Genomic DNA, 24,061 nt, shown 5'->3' with positions numbered 1-24,061 from the left:
TTTCTTCAAACCACAGTGCAGTGTTTCACTCTAATAATTTAACACTAATAATCCTATAAATTAATATGCATTATTCTCACTTTAGAGATAACTATAAAAAGATTTAAAGAGAGTAATGGAGGGGCGGCTGGGTGGCTCAGATGGTTAAGCATCTGCCCTTGGCTCAGGTCACGATCTCCAGGTCCTGGGATCAAGCGGGGAGTCTGCTTCTCCCTCTCCCTCTCGGCCTGCTCATGCTCTCTTTCTGTATCTCTCTGTCTCAAATGAATAAATAAAATCTTTAGAAAACAAAAATCAAAGAGAGTAAGGGAATGGTTTAAGATCTTATGTATTGCCTGAAGCTGTTTGCCCTGGAGTCTATACAATTTATTGTGGAAGACAGATCAGTCCTATAAGGCAAGGGAAGCAGGGTGTTTATTTAATAAGAGATTAATTGCACAGGGCCTTAAAAACTGAATAATAAAGATTTAGTTTTCACCATAAAAAATAGAGGTCCAGCAATTTAAGGAATATAATGAATTCGTATTTTTTTTTTTAAAGATTTTATTTATTTACTTGAGAGAGACAGCGAGAGAGAGCATGAATGAGGAGAAGGTCAGAGAGAGAAGCCGACTCCCCATGGAGCTGGGAGCCTGATGCGGGACTCGATCCCGGGACTCCAGGATCATGACCTGAGCCGAAGGCAGTCGTCCAACCAACTGAGCCACCCAGGCGTCCCTGAATTCGTATTTTAAAAAAATAAAAATATAGGGTGCCTGGGTGGCTCAGTTAGTTAAGCAACTGCCTTCGGCTCAGGTCATAGTCCCTGAATCCCGGGATGGAGTCCCACATTGGGATCCCAGCTCTACTGGGAGTCTGCTTCTCCCTCTGACCTTCTCCCCTCTCATGCTCTGTCTCTCTCTCTCTCAAATAAATAAAATCTTTTTAAAAATAAAATACAATAAAAATAAAAGATAAGGATGCTTGGGTGGTTCAGTCGGTTAAGCAGCTGCCTTTGGCTTGGTCATGATCCCAGGGTCCTGGGTTCCTTGCTCAGCAGGGAGCCTGCTTCTCCCTCTGCCTCTGTCTGCCTCACTCTCTCTCTCTGACAAATAAAGAAATAAAATCTTAAAAATAAATAAATAAATAATAAAAATATAGCCAAACACTGAATTACTATGGTAAAAGGACAGAGAGTAACAAATGAGTAAGCTGTTTAAGGATAAGATTTAGTTTTCATCATAAAAAATAGAGGTCCAGAGGTCCAGAGGTCTAATCTAATAAGGATTAGAATGACAATGAAGGGGAGAATGCCCTATTTATGATCAAACAACGCCTATGAAGGTGTGTTCCCAGTGGCTTGCCTAATCATCTCCATTGCCCCAATCACCTTGGTAAGAAAATGCATGTTCTGGCCAGTGTTGGACACTGGAAGAACTGAAGCCAAGACTATACATACCCCTCTTCCCACCATCGATGCTGGCGGGAGAAGCAGCTGAAGAGGAGCTGGCTGGCTGCCAGGGGAGATACACAAGCTTCCATCAGAGCAGCTGGAATATCGCACCCATGGTTACTTTACTTCTACAAACAACAGTCTTAGAGGTGGGAGGGCCCTCAAAACAACCAATACACAAATTACCTCTGGTACATGCTCACTCAGTCTCTTTTTGAGCACTTTCAGCTGTGATTCTCATTTTTGTGGTGGGGTCACTTCCATGGTTAGGATAGTCTCTTATAGTTCACACTTAAATAAACAGCAACAAGAAAAAGGAAAGGTCATGCCAAGAAAATACACTGTTTGGGCCTTGTCTGGATCCAGACTGGAAGAAACCAACTGCAAACAGCCTTTTTTGAGATGACTGAGGGGAAATTATGGGTTTAATATTTTTAAATTTTATTGCTAAATAGTGTTATGCTATGGGGCTATATTTTTAAAAAGTCCTCTAGGATGGATATATACTAAGGAATCAATATTTACAGATACAAAAATATAGTGTCTGAGGTTTTCTTAAAATAATCACGTACATACAACAAGGCACTGGGAAGAACTATAGCTTTCTCTGCACTTTTTTTTTTTTAAAAAAGATTTTATTTATTTATTTGACAGAGAGAGAGAGATCCCAAGTAGGCAGAGAGGCAGGCAGAAAGCAAGGGGGACGCAGGCTTCCTGCTGAGCAGAGGCCCAAAACGGGGCTTGATCCAGGACCCTGGGATCATAACCTGAGCTGAAGGCAGAGGCTTTAACCCTCTGAGCCACCCAGGTGCCCCTCTGCACTTTTTTTTTTTTTTTGGATAGATGTTTAAAAAAAGGGACTTAACAATTAAGAGTATGTTTATACGAATACATATAATGAAGACCAGGTGTATACTGATTAATCTCACTTATATAGCTAGATCCAAAGTCATTTTAAGACAGCTGTTTAGATGTGTTTGTCTAAATTTTAAAGGTAGCTCTCCAAAATATTTTATTTCATTTTTTCAATGTTCAATGACTATCTGTAAGTACTAGAATTCTAAATGATTTTTAAAATTTCTACAGACACTTCTGACCCTATTTTATCACATTTCAACAGTATGGATGTTTTTATTTTACAATCACAGGATACATTAAAAATACATTTTAAAAATGCATGACAGATTCTTTTATTAAACACAGTACTGAAAGTCCTGCTCATAACAATCAGACAAGAGATAAAAGGCACCCAGATTGGTAGGGAAGAAATAAACTGTCACTATTTGCAGATGAAATGACATGACATTATAGAAAACCCTAGAGATTCACCAAAATACCACTAAATTTAATAAATTTGAGTAAAGTTCTAGGACACAAAATTAATATATAGAAATATGTCTCATTTCTATACACTGAAAAAGTAGCAGAAAAAGTTAAGAAAAACAATGTTATTCACAACTGCATGATGAAGAATAAAATACCTAGGAATAAATCTAACCAAGAAAAGTATATGGTCGGGGTGCCTGGGTGGCTCAGTGGGTTAAAATTCTGCTTTCGGGTCATGATCCCAGGGTCCTGGGATCAAGCCCTGCATCAGGCTCTCTGCTTGGCAGGGAGCTTGCTTCCCCTCTCTCTCTGCTTGCCTCTCTGCCTACTTGGGATCTCTCTCTCTCTGTCAAATAAATAAATAATTTTTTTTTAAGTATATGATCAACTAAGAATATCCAATGGAAAAAAAGACAGTCTCTTCAACAAATGGTGTCGGGAAACTGGACAGCAACATGCAGAAGAATGGAATTGGACCACTTTCTTAGACCATACACAAACACAGATTTTAAATGGATTAAAGACCTTAATGTGAGACAGGAAACCATCAAAATCCTACAGGAGAATATAGACAGAAACCTTTTCGACTCAGCTATAGCAACTTCTTACTAGACATGTCACCACGGGCAAGGGAAACAAAAGTATAAATGAACTATCAGGACCTCATCAAGATAAAAAGCTTCTGTACGGCAATGGAAACAACAAACAAAACCAAAATGCAGCCTATGGAATGGGAGAAGATATTTGAAAACAACATATCTAATAAAGGGTTAGATTCCAAAATCTAAAAGACCTTACCAAACTCAACACCCAAAAAAACCCAAACAACCCAGTTAAGAAATGTGCAGATGACATGAATAGACAGTTTTCCAAAAAAAGACATCCAGATGGCTAACAGACACATGAAAAGATGCTCAAAATCACTCATCATCAGGGAAATACAAATCAAAACCACAAAGAGCTACCATCTCACACCAATCAGGATGGCTAAAATTAACAACACAAGAAAACAACAGATATTGGCAAAAGGAAACCGTATGGTCTGCAGAGAAGGGGGAACCCTCTTGCACTGTGGGTGGCAATGTAAACTGGTACAGCCACTCTGGAGAACATTATGGAGGTTCCTCCAAATGTTAAAAGTAGAACTAAGTGGAGCACCTGGGTAGCTCAGATGGCTGAGCCTCTAACTCTTGGTTTCAGCTCAGGTCGCGGGATCAAGCCCTCCATTGGGCTCCATGCTCCAAGCTCTGTGCTCAGCAGGGATTCTTCTTCTCTCCCTCTTCCTCTGCTCTACACCCCCACCCCACTGCTCACATGTGCCCTCTCTAAAATGAATAAATAAATCTTAAAAAAGAAAAAATGGAACTGCTCTAGGATTTAGCAATTGCACTATTATTTACCCAAAGGATACAAAAATAGAGATTTGAAGGGGCACACGCACCCTGATGGTGATAGCAGCACTATCAATAATAGCCAAACTATGGAAGGAACCCAAACGTCCTACTGACTGATGAATGGATAAAGCAGATGTGGTACACACACACACACACACACACACACACACACACACACAGAATATTACTCAGCCATCAAAAAGAATGAAACCTTGCCATTTGCAATTTGCAATGACATGAATGGAGCTAGAGTGTATTATGCTAAATGAAATAAGTCAGTCAGAGAAAGACAAATACCATATAATCTCACTCATATGTGGAATTTAAGAAAGAAACCAGAAGAATATATGGGAAGGGAGAGAGACAAAAAGGAGAGAGGGAAACAGCTATAAGAGACTCTTAACAATAGAAAACAAACTGAGGGTTGACAGAGGGAGGGGAATGGGGGATGGGCTAGATGGGTGATGGGTATGAAGGAGGGCTCTTGTTATGATGAGCAGATGAGGCCACTCTTCTTGGGAGCGGCTCCAATCATGGAGTGGCCTCATCTGCGGAGCAGCCTCATCTAGAGCAACCTCCTCTGGAGCAGCCTTCTTGGGAGTGACCTTGTCGGGATCATTGTCATCGCCTTTTCGTAAGAGATAGCCCTGACCAGTCAGTTTGATTCTTGATGCTTGGCTGGAAATAAAGTTTTGTTTGACCTTCGCTTTGTATCAGTCTCGTTCCTTTGATCACGGACCCTAACAAAACAAAGAACCAACAGAAAAATAAAAAGATGTTCAACATCCCCAATCATTAGGAAAATGCAAATCCAAACCACAATGAGGTATCACCTTAGTCCTATCAGAAAGACAAGAAATAACAGGTGCTGGTTAGGATGTGGAGAAACAGGAACCCTCAGGCACTGCTAGTGGGAATGCAAACTGGTGCAGCCACAGTGCAAAACAATACAGAGGATGTTCAAAAAATTAACATTTGAAAAACCATGAGATCTGGAAATTCCACTGGTGTATATTTACCCTCCCAAAATGAAAACACTAATCTGAAGAAATACAAAGCACTGTGTTTACTGCAGCACTGTTTTCAATAGCCAAGATATGAAAGGAACCTAAATGTCTACTGATAGAGTAATAGATAAAAAAAAAAAAAGTGGTGTGTGTATGTACACACACACATACATATATATGTAATATTACTCATCCACAAAAAAGAAAGAGATTTTTGCCATTTGCAATATGGGTAGACCTAAAGGGTATTATGCTAAGTGAAATAGATCAGAGAGAGACATACCATGTGATTTCACTTACATGTGGAATCTAGAAAACAAAACATACATTAACAGAAACAGTCCCATAAAAACAGAAATGCATTAAAAGTTAATTTTTAAGTAATGTAACTTCTAATTTTGTCACATTTGCCTTGTTGGCTACAGCACATTCATTTAAAAAAAAAAAAAGAAAAAATCTCTAATAATTAACTGCCAGTTGTTTTTCAATGAGGAAAAATTTTTTTTTTTTTAATTTATTTGACAGAGATCACAGGTAGGCAGAGAGGCAGGCAGAGAGAGAGGAGGAAGCAGGCTTCCTGCTGAGCAGAGCCCGATGCGGGGCTCGATCCCAGGACCCCGAGATCATGACCTGAGCCGAAGGCAGCGGCTTAACCCACTGAGCCACCCAGGCGCCCCTCAATGAGGAAAATTTTATTGGAAACCTCATTTACAATGGAGTCAGGAGGCCAGCAGGGAAAGAACATTATCTGCTACCATTCCTAGCCAACTGCAGACCCAAAAAAGAAAAGATGGACCTTGCATGTAGATAACTACTTTATTATTTCAGCAAGAGGAAGAAAGGCTTTCCTCCTCCCCTGGCAACAGCCCAGCCAATGAAAGACTGTCACAACTCAGCCAACGAAGAGCCATTATATTTTGAACTCCCAGTTTACTTCAGTGGATTTCTTGTGTCTAACAGCCTTCCCAACTTCCTCCTTTCCTCTATAAAGAACTTTCATTCCCTTCGCTCTGTGGTTGGGTATGGTTTTACCTTAGCTTGCCTGCCCCAAATTGCAATTCTCTGCTGTTGAAATGCCAACTGAATATTACCCCCACCTTAAAAGACCACCAGAGACGTGAGTCAAACCCAATCAGCAAGGGTCGTTTATTGCAGGTTCGAACCTGGACCTCTGCGCCGCTCGTAGCCGATAACACCGAGAGGTCCAGAGCTGGGTTGGTGCAGGGTTTTTATAGACAGGTACAAACAAGTTTCGGGTGGGGCTGAGCTGATTGATTGACAGTTTGAACAGGCATACTTGGCGTCAGTGAATTGGGTCAGGGGACCCCGCGTGAAAGCAGACAAAGCAATCTTACAGAAGCAGAACTGGCCGGTTAGCCCACGCATGTGAAAAAAGCACTATCAGGATATTGAAGGCCTGGTTACTATCAAGTAAAGACAATAGGGAGTCTCCTGGTGGAATGTTACATTCCTGCTATCAAGCATCCTTGTTAATGAGATTTAGGTTTAGAAGAAATTTAACTTTATTTACTTTTCCTTCTACCTCCGCCTCCTTCGTTTTTTTTATGGAGGGGAGGGTAACATTAGGGCTTGAGGAACTGAGTTCTGTGTCCCTGGAAATTGGGCTATTGATAAGGTAACTTCTTTGTAAATCTCAAGGACATTTGCAAACCAAGGGAGACTCCTGTCTTGCAGGATTGTGATCTCAGCAAGTTAACCATTTATCATTTTATGGCAGTCAGGGGTGCCTGAGGAACGCCACACATATGGAGGGGAGCGGGTGAAGGGGGGTGCAAGGCGCCAGCCTTTGCTTTGTCCTCAGCCAGCCTCCTGCTCCTTCACTGTTGCTGAACAAACCCATTTTGCTAGTGAAATAGCCAAGTAGTCTTATTTTCAGGTTCTTTCAGGAAAGAACTTCCAACTACACCTTTCACACAATCTCATTTGCTACCTGATTACTGACATTTTCTAGTGATACTTTATTAATGCTTACTGGTATTCTATGTAGATGTAGAGACAATGTATGTCATTGCAGTAAAACCAATTTTATCTGCCACAGAAAAGTGTGAAATGATACGGTCTGTATATAAGTCAAAAAAGAGTGAAGCTTCCCAAAGGATCATTTAGAAGGCATTTCCTTGGAAACATTGTTTATAGGCATGGTTAAAAAAAAAAAAAAAAAAAGCATGGGCTTTTGGCTTCCAATATTCTCCTGGAGTTCTGCTCTAACTTCACTTACACAACTCTCATTCAGTTTTCCTTCCTATTCAGTCTCTGGCCAGAGTGAAGACTTTAACACTTGCAAAGAATTAGTTTTCCTAAAGTATAAAGCTGAATAATATGTTTCCTTCTCCCTGATAACAGTGTTCCTACAGCCACTCTTCTTGACTATTTTGTACTCCAAGTTGTTCGCCAGTAAATGAGTAAATGTTTTCCTTTGTTCTCAGTTTTCTTTCAGTATATTTTATTTTTCCTCTTTTTTTCTGTTAAAGAGAATGACTTTATCTTGTCGAGCTATATCCCTGACACCTAGCACAACACTGAGTGTATACTTGGGGTTGTATAAATAAAGGCTGCATGACTAGAGAAATGCACAATATTACTCTCACGCACTCAGTACATTAAAACAGCAAAGGCAGCACTCAGCTTAAAATATTCAGGAGTCTTTCTGCTAAAATATTACTCCAGAAGCCATTATTATATTTCTGAAGGCAAAGACATCTTTACTTACTAGTTTGCCAGGCAATTTAAGCTGCCAATGATCTGAGCCTAACATAAAAACACTCAAGTCAATCAGTAGTGTAAGACAGTACAATAGGTAATCACTTTGTAGAATAAATGAAGTCTCCTGCAAAATGATTCTCCCATGAGCTGTTGCATTTTTAGTCTCCAGATTGTACTGTTGAGGGGGCTGACAGGGGGACAGTGAGATGAAGGTGTACTCTTTAGTTCCAGAAAAGTCAAATTACATGACTACAATGAATCACCTCAATGAAGCCGAACTCACTGGAAACTAGCACCTACTATGAAACCAAACTTACCCAAGGCTCTTCATCATTCAAATATTGCTTCTGAGTGTCAAGTACTATTGTGACATTTATTTTTCTATTTCTTCAAAAGTATACCAGTCTCATTTTTTTTTTGAAGAAAATGTCATTTGATATATTATTTCAGTTACCATGTCTACATTTTTTTACATAGTAAGGAAAAGGGCATTTTGGGGCAGAACAGAATTGCAAAACTAAAATGTTTTATTTCAGTAGTGACTCAAGGAAAAGCTATGATACTTCTTTCTTTTTCACCTCCTTTTTTTCTACTTAGAATACTGTGAACCACAGAGCTGTGAGTGCTTCTATATTAAAGCAAAATAAAACATCTGGTAATGAAAAAAAAATGAGTACAAAATGGTTACAAGCCTTCCTCACATTCTTAATATATTCTTTTGTCCCTCAGTGATGAGGTATAAAAAGTGGACTTCCTGAGGAGACAAGTGAAAACCCTACAGACATGTAAGGGGCAAAACTCCAAGAAATATTATCGAAGTTTCCACATACTTTCCCCTTTTGGAGACACTGCAATGAGACAGTTACACATCCTGGAGCATGAATTTAGGATAGAGCAAGAGTAAAACAAACTCCAGCATGGTGCAGGCCCAAATTTCCGCATTAAGGAAAGGTGGTCTTATAACTGATCATTTACAGTCAATTGTGTTATAGCTTCTGCCCTGGTATTTTCTTTTGAGAGATTCAAAAAAAGTATAGTATCCTTTTTTAAAAAAAATTTTTTTGAGAGAGAGAAAGTACATGCATGCCAGACAGATGGGCAGAGAGAGAGGGTGACGGAGAGAGAGAGAACATTAAGAAGGCTCCACATTCAGCGAAGAGCCTGACCCAGGGCTCTATCTCATGACCCTGAGATCATGACCCGAGCCAAAACCAAGAGTCAGATGCTCAACTGCTGAGCCACGTGGGTGCTTTATAGTACCCTTTCTTGCATATTTCACAAATACAGTACTCTCACAGGTAAATATGTATGACTTTTTTAATTCTCTAAATGCTGTCCACATTTCTGGGAATGGGGACTTCGACACACATGATGAACATCAGGCAAAAAATTCTCCTTGATAAACTGTAGAAATAAAAATTGATTTTGTCTATCACAAACACAGTTCTAATTCTCCTTATTCTGATTTGTAATTAGATATAACTTAGAATCATTACACTTCATGATATTTTCCCAAATCAATGTAGCCTGTTGAAATGTCTTCTTAAAATTATGATTGAATGTTTACTTATTTAAAAACAAAACATTTCGAAACTTTTCTAAGATGCTTTCTCTGATCTTCCAAATTAATACTAATAAGTTATTTTGAGACAGAACATAAGAAACACTCAAGTAAGTAAGGTTTATGGGTTGCTTTTGGGACTTTGGGATGTTGGTATTTTGTTCTGTTTTGTTTTACAATACAAATAGAAATTAAGCACTCTTTCCTGCTTTGACTTGGGACAAAATCTTTTCCAGGGTAAGGTGCATAGTCAATTCTAACCATGGTTTTAAATGTCATATGTATATTTCTAATTAAGAGACAACTTTTTAAAATGAAATTCACAATGGTAACTCCACTACTGACTTTTCATCTAAGTTAGGGTCATTCACACACTTTGCATTACCATGTGCTAATATAAAACAGTAAAGGATCTTCCAATTATTATGTAAGAATAAAATGACTCAAATGTGCTCTAATGAGGAATATTATTTAGTCATTTTAAAAGATGTTCCCTAATTCATGTATATGTCATAATCAGCAAGAAAGAAACCATTTTATTACTTTAAATTGAGCCAAACATTCAACCAAAATTTGCAAAACAAATTAATAAGCTTCTTACTTCCTACTTTTGATTTTATTTTCTTGATGTCAGTGAAGTTTAAGACTTAGAAATGAGCAGAAAATATTCAGTCAGAAGCATGTCTATCATAAGAAGTTGTCAAAGAGTAGTTCATATTTTGGATAAGAGAATAGTAACTCATAATTAAGTGATATCTGAACAACTCTAAAAGCAGCACATGTTCATAATCTACTCTTTTTAAGAAGCTATAACTTATAGAGGGTCTTTCTAAAATCATGAAAAGGAACAACCCGGAATGGTTTTTAACTAGAAACACAATAAGCATTAAGTAAATTAGTTTCTTGTCCCACCAAACTTCTTAAAAACTGACAACACAAAAACATCAATAAAATTGTTTCAGCATCTAAGTTTTACTATATACAGTAGTACTAAAATGATGTATTTATAACATACCCATAAAACATTTATTTCCTTTCTTGTTTATTTTACCTCTCATTTTTTTCTTTTCCTTTTTCCTACAGAAAGATGCCCTCAGTTACTTATTCAAATGAACTAATTTTCACCTGCCATAAGCTAAAATGTGAAAATATCAATATAATTGAATAATAGCTTTACTATACATTCTATTTAAAAATCACCTTCATTATTCCCAAGATGTTAGAAATTTTCTATCTGTGCAAAACTGGAAAATCCCTGCTGAGAGATGAGAGCCACATTTGGGAAAACCAGTCTTATGAAGAGTATCGAATATAAACTGTGCCAATATAAACTGCCCTGAAGTCAGCCTTCGTTTTACAAGAAAGCTTTCAAAAGATCTGTGTTTTAATTGTCACAATTTTGCTGACAACTCAAAGGGAATTAATATTATAAATGTTGTGTTAAAAAACAAAGGATTCAAAGGTTGTAATACTGCTAATGAACAATTTAATTTAGAAGAACGATGTGCGTGGGTAGGCAGGAGGAAGGGAAGCGTAGGGAGGAAGGAGGGTGGCTGAGGGCAACTGAGGTCACAGCCTGTCTTCAACACACGCCTCCTACTCAGGGGTAATAAAGGAGAGAAAATGTATTCTCAGAATTACAATTTCTCCTCTAGACTTTATTTAATGCTTTCTCTCTAAATGTTAAAGAGCCCAAAAAGTTAGTACAGAGAAATACATGAGAACACCAAAATATATGGGACATACATTTCAATTCAGTGGGTACCTCAGAATTTTTAAGAACATGGCAACATGAAAACTGCTGGCAAGATTCTAATTAAGCAATTAAATTATCAAGTCAAGCTCCTTGTTTAGGTAAGACAGGGTTAGACAAGCAAACAAAAATGAAACTCATGCTAGAGTAACAAGATGTTTTCAAGGAAAGTACCAGTAGTTTCCAGGATGACGGATACTGACTCTAAAATCATTTTCTTCTAAAAAACATTTGAAATGCATTTTATTATAATTGCATAAACATGTTCAAAGTTCAAACTATTCTTTGATTTTCATGACACAATTATTAAATCCAACTACAACTGGATATATCTAGGTCCCATAATCTATACATCAAAAGCTTGCGCCTTATGTACTTATTATGTTCTATAACTTGTACTATCAGGTTGATACAAAAGTCAAAAAAAAAAAGAAAAGAAAATGTACAAATTTCTCTTTCAATTTAAATACAAACATTACCGTCAGTCTAAAATTATTTACCAGGAAAAATTTCTTAATCCAAGTGTTGGCTCTAACACTTATCTACATAGACTTCTCATTTTAGTTTTTTAGTAACCATATTTCTTAAAATATAAAGAATTTTAGAATGCTTGAAATTTTGGAAATATGTAGCAGTCATCTTCATAAATCTTCAAATATTTAATTTTTGTCACATTTAATCAATGATTTTCTTATAAGTTTATCCAAGTATAATTATATTTTTTAAGGCCATATTGATTTCAGATCTTAGTTAATTCACTGAGAATTCCAAATTAAGAATGCTAGAACTTAAATCTTTTTAAATATGACAAACTTCCATCTGTATACAATATCAAAAAGGAAAAAAAACACATAATACCAAGGAATGAAACCTCAAATTTATTCATAAAGTAATAATTCTGCTTTATTTACCAAAAATGCAGAAAAAGTGACTAGAGATTTTTAGAAGATTTAAATTTAAGGAGAATGAATTTGAAAAAAATCTATGACATAGCTTCCTCAACTTCTTCACTCCCCTTTTACAGTAATTTATAGAAAATTTAATTACAAAGAACACTGTCTTTGATTAAGGAGGGCACATATTACATGGAACACCAGTGTGGTGCATAAACAATGAATCCTGAAACACTGAAAAAAATAAAATTTAAAAAATTAAAAAATAACAAAACAAAACAAAAAAAAGCATCCACCCTCTTTGAGCTTTGTCACTAATCTATTGGGTGCTCTTGGGGAAGTCACTTCACTTTTCTGCCTAATTAAGTAATAATTAGTATAAATTTATTCTGACCCTCTCAACTGACCTGACAATAGATGGTTAAGGGAAAGTGGTTTAGAAAAATACCAGACAACTCACTTTTTAGTATATTTTTACTAGTAAATCAGGTAATCAAACAGATAACTGTAAACCTGGTGATTCACAGACCTGTACCCCTGGGGATAAAAATATATGTTTATAAAAAATAAAAAGTTAAAAAAAAAAAAAAAAAGAAATAAAAATACGGAAGCTATGAAAAAAAAAAAAAAAAAAACAGATAACTGGAGAAACTTAGGTTAGCTTACATGGTAATAAAGGCTTACCACATCCTGAGTGTTTGATGTAGGCTAATTTAATCTTTAAGGTCCCTAGAAATGCTATTTCAAATGATTACAGGGAACTGTGTATAACTTCAGCTTGGTTACAGAATCTACCAACCTATAGTAAACAATGTCCAATGGAATTATTTCATTCCAAATTAACAAAATCAAGCAAGCAACTTTATTTTTACTCTTAAATAGATGGTTTTATTTAGAAAAAATGTTTCTTCTGATTGCTAAGTTACATATGTGTATGTGTATATATTTGTACAATTTTTATAGCAATGTGGAAACAAATGGAAGGAATAGTAAGAAATAGTAATTTATATTTAACTGTTAGATAGTTTAAACTAGAGGTTCTATCAACTTTAAAATCTGCCCCAAGTGTTTTGGTAACAGTTAACTAGCAGAAACAAGATATCATATTCACTAAAAAATCCCTTTCAGCTTGATTTAGGAATGTCAAGATTTAGTGTGGGTCTCTGAGTGGAGGATATGACATTTGGGACATTTTTTTGTTTTTGTTTTTGTTTTTCCTCCCAGAAGAATTGTGAATTATTCTGGATCATAATGGTATCATAAAGGATTTGTTTTATATTCTTTAGGAAAGAACATATAACTAGAATAAGCATGATTAATTAGTGAGTTGGCATTCTCAAGGGCCTAAAGAGTTAGGCTTATGAAAACAATGTTGTAAACATCAACAGTAATGGAATTATAGGAAAATTTAATGAACTTAAATTGATAGCAGAGGGGGGAAATTTATCTAATGCAGATTTCTGAAAATTCTTGATCTTCCTTCCATTATTTACCTTGTGCAAATCTATATGACAAATTAAAGCATCTTTCACAAGTACTTGAAGGAAGGATGAGAAGAGGAAACTTTATAGTTCTATGGTTTGTATAGGAGACATAAATCAACAGAATTTTAAAATTTATTGGTAAAAATATCAGCTGAGAGAGGCTGTCCATAGATAGTTCTTCAAGAAAGGCAAATTTACTTTGGTAAGCCAAAGCTCTCTGCAAGCACTGTGTCAGATTCATTCACACTTAGTAATTCATTTTCCCTTCCATATAACCCTGTCAGAAATATTTTTGGGGACATATTTAAACTGCCAGAAACAGTTTATACATGCCTTATTTTATCTGTATGGTTACTAAGCTTTCATATCAAGTTATCCTAAGAAACACAAACAGGTTTGAGAGATTAAGGTGACAAACTTTCAGCAGAGAGGGGGGAAAAAAGACTAAGTATTTCACTGTCTGTAACTTGCTCACTTAAAAACTTCTTTTTTGGTCTTTTCCTGTCTTAGAGCTCACCCATTTTCTAGGGTTCCTTTTCTGTTCCCTATTATAAGGCCACCATTTTGAACTGTATTCTGTAACAAATTCCAAATACAAACTAATTTGGGCTCAGGGAAAATGATGCATAAAGGTGATTGCTAGATCTATTTCTAGCATGGCTAAAACACTCCTCAAGTTTTGTATTTGTTTGTTTGATTGGTTTTTTTTTTTTTTTTTAAGTTTAGTTTATTTATTTGGGAAAGAGAGAGGGAGGGAGAGCATGAAGTGGGTGAGAGCAGACTCCCCACTTGAGTAGGTCTTGGAGCCCTCCTACCCAAGACCCTGCAATCAGGACCCAAGTGAAGGCAGTTATTTAATCAACTGAGCCACCAAGGTACCGCAAAACTCTCCTCAGGTTTTTTACAGTGAGCTATATTAAGTGTTAGTATGATGTGCATGGTCTGGTTCAAGATCTCACATTTCCTAAAAATGTCAATAACCGTATGACAAAAGTTCCCCAAATCTAAAATATAAATAGAGAGGTTTGTTACTCAGATATAGTAAATAAAGCTACACCTATAAGTGAAATCAACTGGAGGGAAAGGTTAAAATATTGACGTGGCTAACTATTAGAATAGCTTCATGTTTTTTTTTTTTTTTTTTAAAGGCAGAGGCCTAGAATTTACCCATGCTAATTAAATCACAACCTCTGAGGGAGATGTTCACCTTGTAGTAATTTTTCTAGAATTCCTAAGGTGACTCTGACACTCAGCCAAGTTTGAGAGCTACTGACAATGAATCAGAAGATATTACCTATCCTTTAGGAATTTTAGTATTTAAAAACTGTTGAAGATGAGCAACAGACAAAGTATGGAAATCAAGGGGTAAGACGGTTTAATAAGTGGGGATTTGGAAAGTAAGATGAAATATAACCAATTTGTTGATTTTTCAAAGTGGTGGTGGTTAGTTAAAAATATAGGAAGAGTTTCTAAGGATAAGAAGCTTTTAACATAGGGGTGCCTGGGTGGCTCAGTGAATTAAGCCTCTGACTTTGGCTCAGGTCATGGTCTCAGGGTTCTGGGATCAAGCCCCATGTCGGGCTCTCTGCTCATCTGGGAACCTCCTTCCCCTCCTCTCTCTCTGCCTGTCTCTCTGCCTACTTGTGATCTCTCTGTCAAATAAATAAATAAAATCTTGAAAAAAATTTAAAAAAAAATCTTTTAACATATATAAGTGCTTATGGGAAAGATCCAACAAACAGGGAGAGATTGAGGTTATGAAAGACAAATGCAAAAACTCCATCCTTAAGGTCCAAACTAAATAAATAGTCGAGATCCACAGGAGAAGGAATGTACACTATAAAAAAGGCATTTCCCTTCCTCCCTATAACAGAAGAAAATAGGAGTCCAAAACCAAGTATACAAAATTTAGAGATGCTGAGAGCAATCCAATAAGATCATCTCTCCTTTTCCTCTAAAGTTGGATCCGATACTCCCTGTGGGAGAAAAAGTAAACCAGCCTTATAAGTAAGAAATTTTCTCTAGGTATTAACTGACCTAATTCTTAAAACCACTCAATGACAGAGGTACTGTCGCCTCTCGTTACAGATAAGAAAACAGGCAGAGAGAAGTTAAGTAACTTGCCTAAAACCACAGGGGCAAATGGTCTGTAACCTGGACTAGAGCAGGAGTTCTGAGCCTCCATATTACTTTACTGTCTGTTAGCTAAGGTTCCCCACCACCACAACGATGAGGGTGAAGTGTTTTCCTCTCCTATCAGACAGACCTCATTCTGTTTCCACTCTTTAATTTATTCACCTTAATGAAGTTACCTAACCTTTTTCAGACTCAATTATATTATTAGCAAAAAGGAGATAATAGAACCTTCCTCAGAGAACTGCTGGGAAGCAAAATTAAATTCCACAGCATGTTATAGATATTTATATACTTCCATTAGCAAGCCACAGCTCTGAGTACTGAGGGCTACAGCAATCAGTGGAAAAGAAATTCTTGTCATAGATTTTTACGACCTTATAGAAGAGAAGCAGAAACAGCAAGTGCACAAATTTCATGGACTTGGAAAGATTTGTCTTAATTCCCAAGGATTTACAACTTCAGGGAAACATTAGCCTCCAAGCTCCTTCACTTACAAGTGCTACTTCTATTTTGCATTGTTATCCTTTTTAAGAAAGAAACCCTTTTGCTATGATTTCATCATAGCAACCAAAAGCAGAGAGAGTAAACATTTGTGATGCTGGAAGAGAGGCATCCTTTCAAGAAACACAACAGACAGATAATTTAAGGCTTCATGAAAAGATGATTAACAATAGCCAAAAGAAACTTAATGTAGCTACATTAATTTCCAAACAAGTAGACTTCAAGAATCACTACTGGACATAAAGAATAACAACTCATAATGACAAAGGAGGCTACCAAAATTTTTAAGTTTGTTTGATTCTATTAACATGATCTCAAAATATATAAAGTAAAAACAGAACTAAAAGAAGAAACAAACTTATCACTGTGGAAGACTTACACATAGTACCAGCAATTCATGATAATCAGAAGCTGAAAGGATATGGAAAATCATTCAAGTTCTTGATTACATAAACAGTAGAATGAACATATTTCACATGGTTAGAATACCGCATCCAACAATGAAGATTTACATTTAAGTGCATATTAAATATTACTAACACTGGCAATGCCATAATGCAGGCATCAACAAACTTCAAAGAATTTGTTTGGAGTATATTATACTCCACATTTATTTGGAGTATGTTAACTAACCACAGTGAAAGTTAGGAATTAAAACAGAGAAAGAGAACAGGCACATGCAGACAAGAAAATTCCTGATTTCCTGGAAATTAAATATTTCTCTAAAAGATAAAAGAAACAAAAATGGAAGGTTACAAAATACTTTGAACTCAACATTTCAAAATTTGTGAGGAAAAAAATTTGAAATATATAGTTAAAGCAGCATTTAGAGAGAGAGTGGTAGTTTTATTTTTGAGGCTTAAAGTAATAATTTGTTATGTTGTTTTTAAAACAATTTATTTAAATTAAAAATAATATAAACAGTTCATCCATTTCTTACATGCCAGAACCCTTGCCTACGCTTTGGAAACCACTAATCTGTTCTACCCATAAGCCTTTTTCTTTCCTTTTCCTTTAGATGACATTAAGAGACATCATATAGTATTTGTCCTTCTCTGATTTGCTTCATTTAGCAGAATGTCCCTAAGGTTCACCCACATTGGCTCACTAAGAAAATAAGAGAGGATTCAATAATTTAAAAAAGAAATGAAAGATATTTACACCTAATACTATAGAAATACTAGGGACCTTGACACTACTAAGAGCAACTCAAAGCCAACAAATTACACAACATAGAAAAAAAAATGGATAAATTCCTACAGACAAACAACCTAACAAGCCTGAATCATAATGAAATAGAAAATTTTAACAGACTGATTATTAGTAAGGAGATTGAATGAGTATTCAAAAATATTCCAATAAATTAAAGTCTGGGACCAGAAGGCATCACTGGTGAATGCTACCAAATATTTAAAGAATAAATGCCGGTCTTTCTCAAACTCTTTCAAAGACACAGAATTGGAGAGAACTCATTCAAATTCATTTTATGAGGCCTGCATTAACCTGATACCAACATCAGACAAGAACACTAGAAAAAGTGAAAATTACATTATATTCCTTCTAAACATAGATTCAAAACTCAACAAAATATGGGCAAACTGAATTTAACCATTTATTTAAAAGATCACGTACCCTGACCAGGTAAAATTTATTCCAGGGATACAAGAATGATTCACTGATATACAAACCAATTAATGTGATACACTGCATTAACAAAATGAAGGATAAAAACTATATGATCATCTTTTTTTTTGTTTTTTTACTGGCTATTCCAGAAAACCTTAAGAAAAAGCAAAAGAATTATGCAGAGTTCATGATCGAGTGTCTGAAAAAAGCAGTTTGCCCACAAGATGTTTCAGAAGGCAAGAAGGAAGCTTATCTATGAAAAAAGCTAACCATTACCACAAGGAATATAGGCAGATGTACAGAACTTAGATGTGAATGGTGAGAATGTCAAGAACAGATGGCAACTTCTGTGTACCTGTGGAATACAAACTGGCATCTTCTTGGGATCAGAGATGTCAAAGGTTTGAAAGGTGTTGTTGCTTCTTTGCCTTCATCAGATCTTCAGTGGCACCTTGGTAAGTTCAACAAGGCTTCAGTTAACATCCTAACAATTGTGGAACCATATATAGCATGGGGATATCCAAACCTGAAACCAGTGAATAAATTTATCTATGAGTGTGGTGATGGCAAAATAAGTAAGAAGTGCATTGCCCTGACAGACAACACGTTGATTGAGCAATCTCTTGGTATATATGGCAGCATCTGCATGGGGGAGGATCTGATTCACAAGGTCTATAATGTGGGAAAACATTTCAAAGAAGCAAACAACTTCTTATAGCCCTTCAAATTACCTACTCCATGAGGGGAATGAAGAAAAAGACCATCCATTTTGTTGAAGGTGGAGATGCTGGTGACAGAGAGGACCAGATCAGTAGGACTATTAGTAGGATGAACTAAGGTATCTGCCAAGATTATTTTTGTAATCTGGTCACTTAATACATGACTACTTCCAAATTGGAAAAAAAAAGTTGATGTGATCATCTTAATAAAAAAAAGAACTTGACAAAATTCAACATCCATTTATGATAAAAGTCTTTAGCCAAATGGGTACAGTGGGAACCTTTATCAACATAATAAAGGCCACATATGACAAGCCCACAGCTGACATCATACTCAGCAGTGAAAAGCTGAGAAAGCTTTTCCTCTAAAATCAGGAACAGAAGTATAACTTTAAATGCCTGTACTAGACAATAGGGAACTTGAAAATAAATTATATATGCTTTTCTTTCAAGAAGTTGGAAAGAAAAAGTGAATCAAATCTGAAATATAAAAGAAAAGAAATAATTAAAAGAATAAATCAAATCAATAAAATGTAATGAAAACATTCAAAAGAAGCAATCTTTAAACTTTTGAAGACATGAATAAAATTGATTAACCCCTAGCAAGACTGAGTAAAAAAAAAAAAAAAAATAGAATGAATAAGACAACGAAATCAAGGATGACAAATGGCAATACGGTAGCATCTATACTTTTCCTCACTGGATCAAAAAAGATCATAAGAGATTATGAACAACTTTTTATTAGTAAATTAGAATATTGGAATGAACTGCAACAACTCCTCAAAATAAAACTATAGGAGGGGTAAGAGCACATAGAAAACTGGAATTACTTCATTTATCAAGTAAAGAAATTAAATGTTATTGACAATATTCTCACCAAAGTGAACCTAGGTTTAGATGTTTTTATCAGTGAATTCTATGAAATATTATATACACAGAAAATACTAATGTTACACAACACTTTTCCTGATAATAGGGAAGATTCACTAATATATTTTAAGAAGCCAGAAGAATCCTGCTACCAAAACATGATAGAGACATTATAAAAAATAAAAAAAGCAAAGTACCAAGGAATCATCCTCAAGAATATAGACAAAAATCCTCAATAATATATATGCAAGTCAAATTCTGTGATAATTAAAAAGAAATGGTTCACCATGACCAAAAGGGACTTATCCATAAATGAAAAGCTGATTTAATAATCAAATCACTATGAAAGATCACATTAACAGAAAAAATAAAGAAAAAAACAGCTATTTTTATAGACACAGTAAAAGAATTTCATAGAAGTCACCACCCATGTATCATTTTTAAAAAGCCCTCTTGTCAAACCAGATATAGAAGGGAATTTACTTTACCATATAAAGAGTATCTACAAGTTCTAATATGAGTGGCAAAGCAAAAAATTTAAGGAACGAGATCATATACTGTATGATTCCACTTACACAAATATAAAAGCAGGTAAAAGTATGTGGTCTGAAGTCAAGGCATTGATTACACTTCCAACTGTTAATGTTGAGTTTTTGGATGGGTGTGTTCTGCTTGCAAAAATTAAGCTATACATTTGTGATATTCACTTTACTGTATGCATATTATACCTCAATAATCAGTAGAAAGGACAATAATATTCATCATCATCACTTCTCTTAAATATTTACTAGAAATCCTCACCCATGTAATAATGGCAAGAAGAAAAAAATTGCATTAAGGATTGGAAAATGATAAAAGTATTATTAATAGATGACATATCTCTGAACTTAGAATATGTAAAATAATGGTTAGAAAAAATTTAAAACCCCTAAGCAAATTAAGAAACTTCACTAGATATAAGACCAATGTGCTAAATTGTACTGCTCACAGCAGCAATAGAAATTAGAAATGAAATAATTTATAGCAGCATTGGAAGCCAAATATTTAGAAGTAAATCTAACAAAGGATGTGTGAAAATGACACTAAAAATTAAATGGCATGATTGAGAAATATTTAAAAAGAGCTAAATAAATGTAGGGATGTATTGTGTTTTTGGTTATATGACTCAATCATGTTTGGATACCAATTCTTTCAAAATTTATCTACAGATTTAATGAAACCCTTACTCTACATTGATTTCCAATGATCCTCATCCCTTGATATTAATACCCCTTTGTAATGGGCTCCCACATTATACCAGGGTTGGTCTACGTGACACACAGAATGCTACAGAAATGATAGTTTATCACTTCAGAGACTAGTTTATCTAAGATTCTACAGCTTCCATTTTGGTCACTTTCTCTCACCATTCTCTCTCTTGGATTATCTGCTCTGAGGAAAACAATCTACCTACCATGCCTTGAGATCACTCAAGCTCCCCTGCAGAGAGTCCCAGCTAATAGTGAGGAACTGAGTGAGTCAACAGCGAGTCTCAGCAAATGTGGATAGTTTAGCTTTAGTCCACATTTCATAGGAATGCAGCCCCAAATGACATCTTGCCTCTAACCTCCTGAGAGATACCAGAACCATCAGATAGCTAAGTGTTTGAGAGAACACGTATTGCTTTATGCTGTTTGATTTAAGGTGATTCATTGTGCAGCAGTAGATCAGTGGTATAAATCCCAATCTAAATCTCAGGAATTTTGGTGGAAACTAGATGATCCTAAAACTATTACAGAAATGTAAAAGGCCAACAACAGCCAAAGCAATCTCCAAAGGAATAAATCTCAAGTACTAACATTACCAAGTATCAAGCGTCACTATAAAGCTGTATTAAGACAATGTGGGATAGGCACAAGGACAGACAACCTTCCCAATGGAAAAAAATGGAGTGTGCACAAATTTGTGTATACATTCCAGTCACCTAGTTTATGACAAAATAATTCTTCAGTACAATGCAGAAAAGTGTCTTTTCTATAAATGGCATGAGATAAATTAAATGTTCTAATGGGATAAATCTACCTGGACCCATCCATCATTAACAACACACAAATCCAGACTGACTGCCAATCCAAACACAAAAGTTAAAACAATATATATATATATATATATATATATATATATATATATATAGAAATATATATATATTTTAAAGATTGTATTTATTTATTTGACAGAAGAGATCACAAGTAGGCAGAGAGGCAGGCAGGGCAGGGAAGGGGAGCAGGCTCCCCACTGAGCAGAGAAACCGATGTGGGGCTCGGTCCCAGGACCCTGAGATCATGACTTGAGCTGAAGGCAGAGGCTTTAACCCACTGAGCCACCCAGGCGCCCCCAAACAATACATATTTTATTTTTTATTTTTATTTTTTTTAAAGATTTTATTTATTTATTTAGTTGACAGAGAGAGATCACAAATAGGCAGAGAGGCAGGCAGAGAGAAAGGAAGGGAAGCAGGCTCCCTGTTGAGCAGAGAGCCCGATGTGGGGCTCGATCCCAGGACCCTGAGATCATGACCTGAGCCGAAGGCAGAGGCTTTAACCCACTGAGCCACCCAGGCGCCCAAACAATACATATTTTAAAATAAAATATGAAACATCTATATGAATGTGGGGTGGGGAGATATTTTTTTAAACAAGGGATAAAAAGGGTTGTTTAATGACTGAAAATTAATTGAACCACATTAAGATCGAATGTTTTGTTCATTAAACAATAAGGAAAATAATACAAACTGTGATGATTGATATTTGCATTACACATACCCAAAGGACTTACATGCATTATATATAAAGATCTCTTACATATCAACTCAACTGAAGACTTCTGCCAAAGACCTGATACCCCACAAAAGAAAGTTTCTTAATGACCAGAATGCCATTCTGGTGAAACAGTGCACATTCAGGTGAAATGGTGCACACATACTTATTTAAATAAGGAAACAAAAACCACAATTCATTTATCATTAAATCTCTATTGGAAAGGCTAAAATCAATTTCTTCTCAGCCTTTTGGCTAATATCAAGTGTAGAAAGGCTAAAATCAATTTTTAAAAGGTAATACCAAGTGTTGGGAATGATGTGAAATAATAGTCTCAAATACTAGTTTCAAAAATTCCTGTTTAGTGGGTAAACTGAATGTGTCATTTTGGAAAAATTTTGGCTACAGCTATATACTCTGGGATACAGTAGTTCTTTAAGTGTATATTCAGTAGAAATGCATGCATGTAGTTTCATACAGCAGTGAGAATTAGCACTCTACAAACCAGGAAAAAATATGGTTGACTCTAACATAACATTGAGCAAAAGAGCTAGAAAAAAAGATGTGCATGTAGTTTAAGTCCATTTACATAAAATATGCAAACAAGCTAAAGTAATCTATGTTAGAAGGCAGAGGAATTGTTACTCTTACATGATGGGAGCTTCCCAGTCTAAGATTAACTAAAAATGTTCATTTTATGAAAATTAATTATAGGGGTTATGATACATGTAGTTTTCTGTATGTATATTATACCTCACATATAAATTCCTTCAGTTTCACTCAAAACCAAAAGAAAAAAATTGCACTGGTACTCCAACTAACTGAATAGACTCATGTCCTGGACTGCTACCATAAATGTTTTTGCCTCATTTTTAGCCAATTTTATACAGTTAATCTCCGTCTTTCTTAATAAACCTAGCTTCAAAACTTTACAAAAAATGTTTCAAATCCAAAGAATTTTAAAGTAATCACTTCTTAATTGTCCTTTCAGCATCTATAAAAAGGTAAATGATTATTTTGAAAAAAGGCACTGATTTGGTCTGACAAACAAAAACATAATTCGCGCAAAACAAATAATCAAATCTCCTCTTGGAAATTTGCAATAGTTCTTTACTACCTACAGAAAGATCTATTTTCTCAACATTTTAAAAATAATAGCTCATAAAATGGCCTTCATCTGTGTTTGCAGTATTAATTCCCTCTACTCTTTACTTCATTTGTGCGTTAAGAAACTACTGATTAAAAGATTATGTCCCAGACACTATTTTAGAAGTTATCTCCATACAGATAAACAAGGCAGTCAAGTCCCTTCATCCAGTGGGGTTACCATCTCATGGAAATGATTTAAAGTAAGAAAAAACTATGCATAGGGGTCCACCCTCCTCATCCCCACACCAACCACTCACTCATAGTAGTGGAAGAAATTCAGAAAATGGGTCTTGTTTCCCACCCACCCCATTATATGCAACTGAAACTGACCCAAAGAGCCAACACAAGCGGGACTGGATTCCAGTGATTTTGTTGAAAGGTACTGAGTCAAAAGCTACCACTAGCTGCCTTTATCCTTCCTCTAACTGCACTCCAAGGTGTAGTGTAAAAAATAAATAAATAAATAAAAAGTCTACTACCTGATAAATACAAGCAAAAAACTTGGGAAATTACCAAATGGACTGTGGTCTTCATTCACTGAAAATGCACATCAATCCTATTGCAAAGAAAAGTCATCTCAGACCTGAAGTTATCAGATAAGCACTCCTGAAGACTATGCTTCAGGGTATGTTAACCCATCTATACAGTACATTTTGAAGTATGCTATTGTCATTACTGTACCTGGCTTGCG

At 35.7% G+C, this 24,061-nt stretch overlaps 1 pseudogene across 1 annotated transcript; it reads left to right on the top strand.

Moving 5' to 3' along the window:
- Nucleotides 1-17,988: 17,988 nt before the first annotated feature.
- Nucleotides 17,989-18,674, top strand: LOC309845416 (large ribosomal subunit protein uL30 pseudogene; annotated as a pseudogene). The gene has a single exon. The product of its transcript is annotated as a large ribosomal subunit protein uL30 pseudogene (transcript).
- The last annotated feature ends 5,387 nt before the right edge of the window (nt 18,675-24,061 follow it).

Source organism: Mustela nivalis (genome assembly GCF_964662115.1).
Source record: "Mustela nivalis genome assembly, chromosome: 12".
Taxonomy (NCBI): Eukaryota; Metazoa; Chordata; class Mammalia; order Carnivora; family Mustelidae; genus Mustela; species Mustela nivalis.
This window is presented reverse-complemented; position numbering and strand designations above follow the sequence as displayed.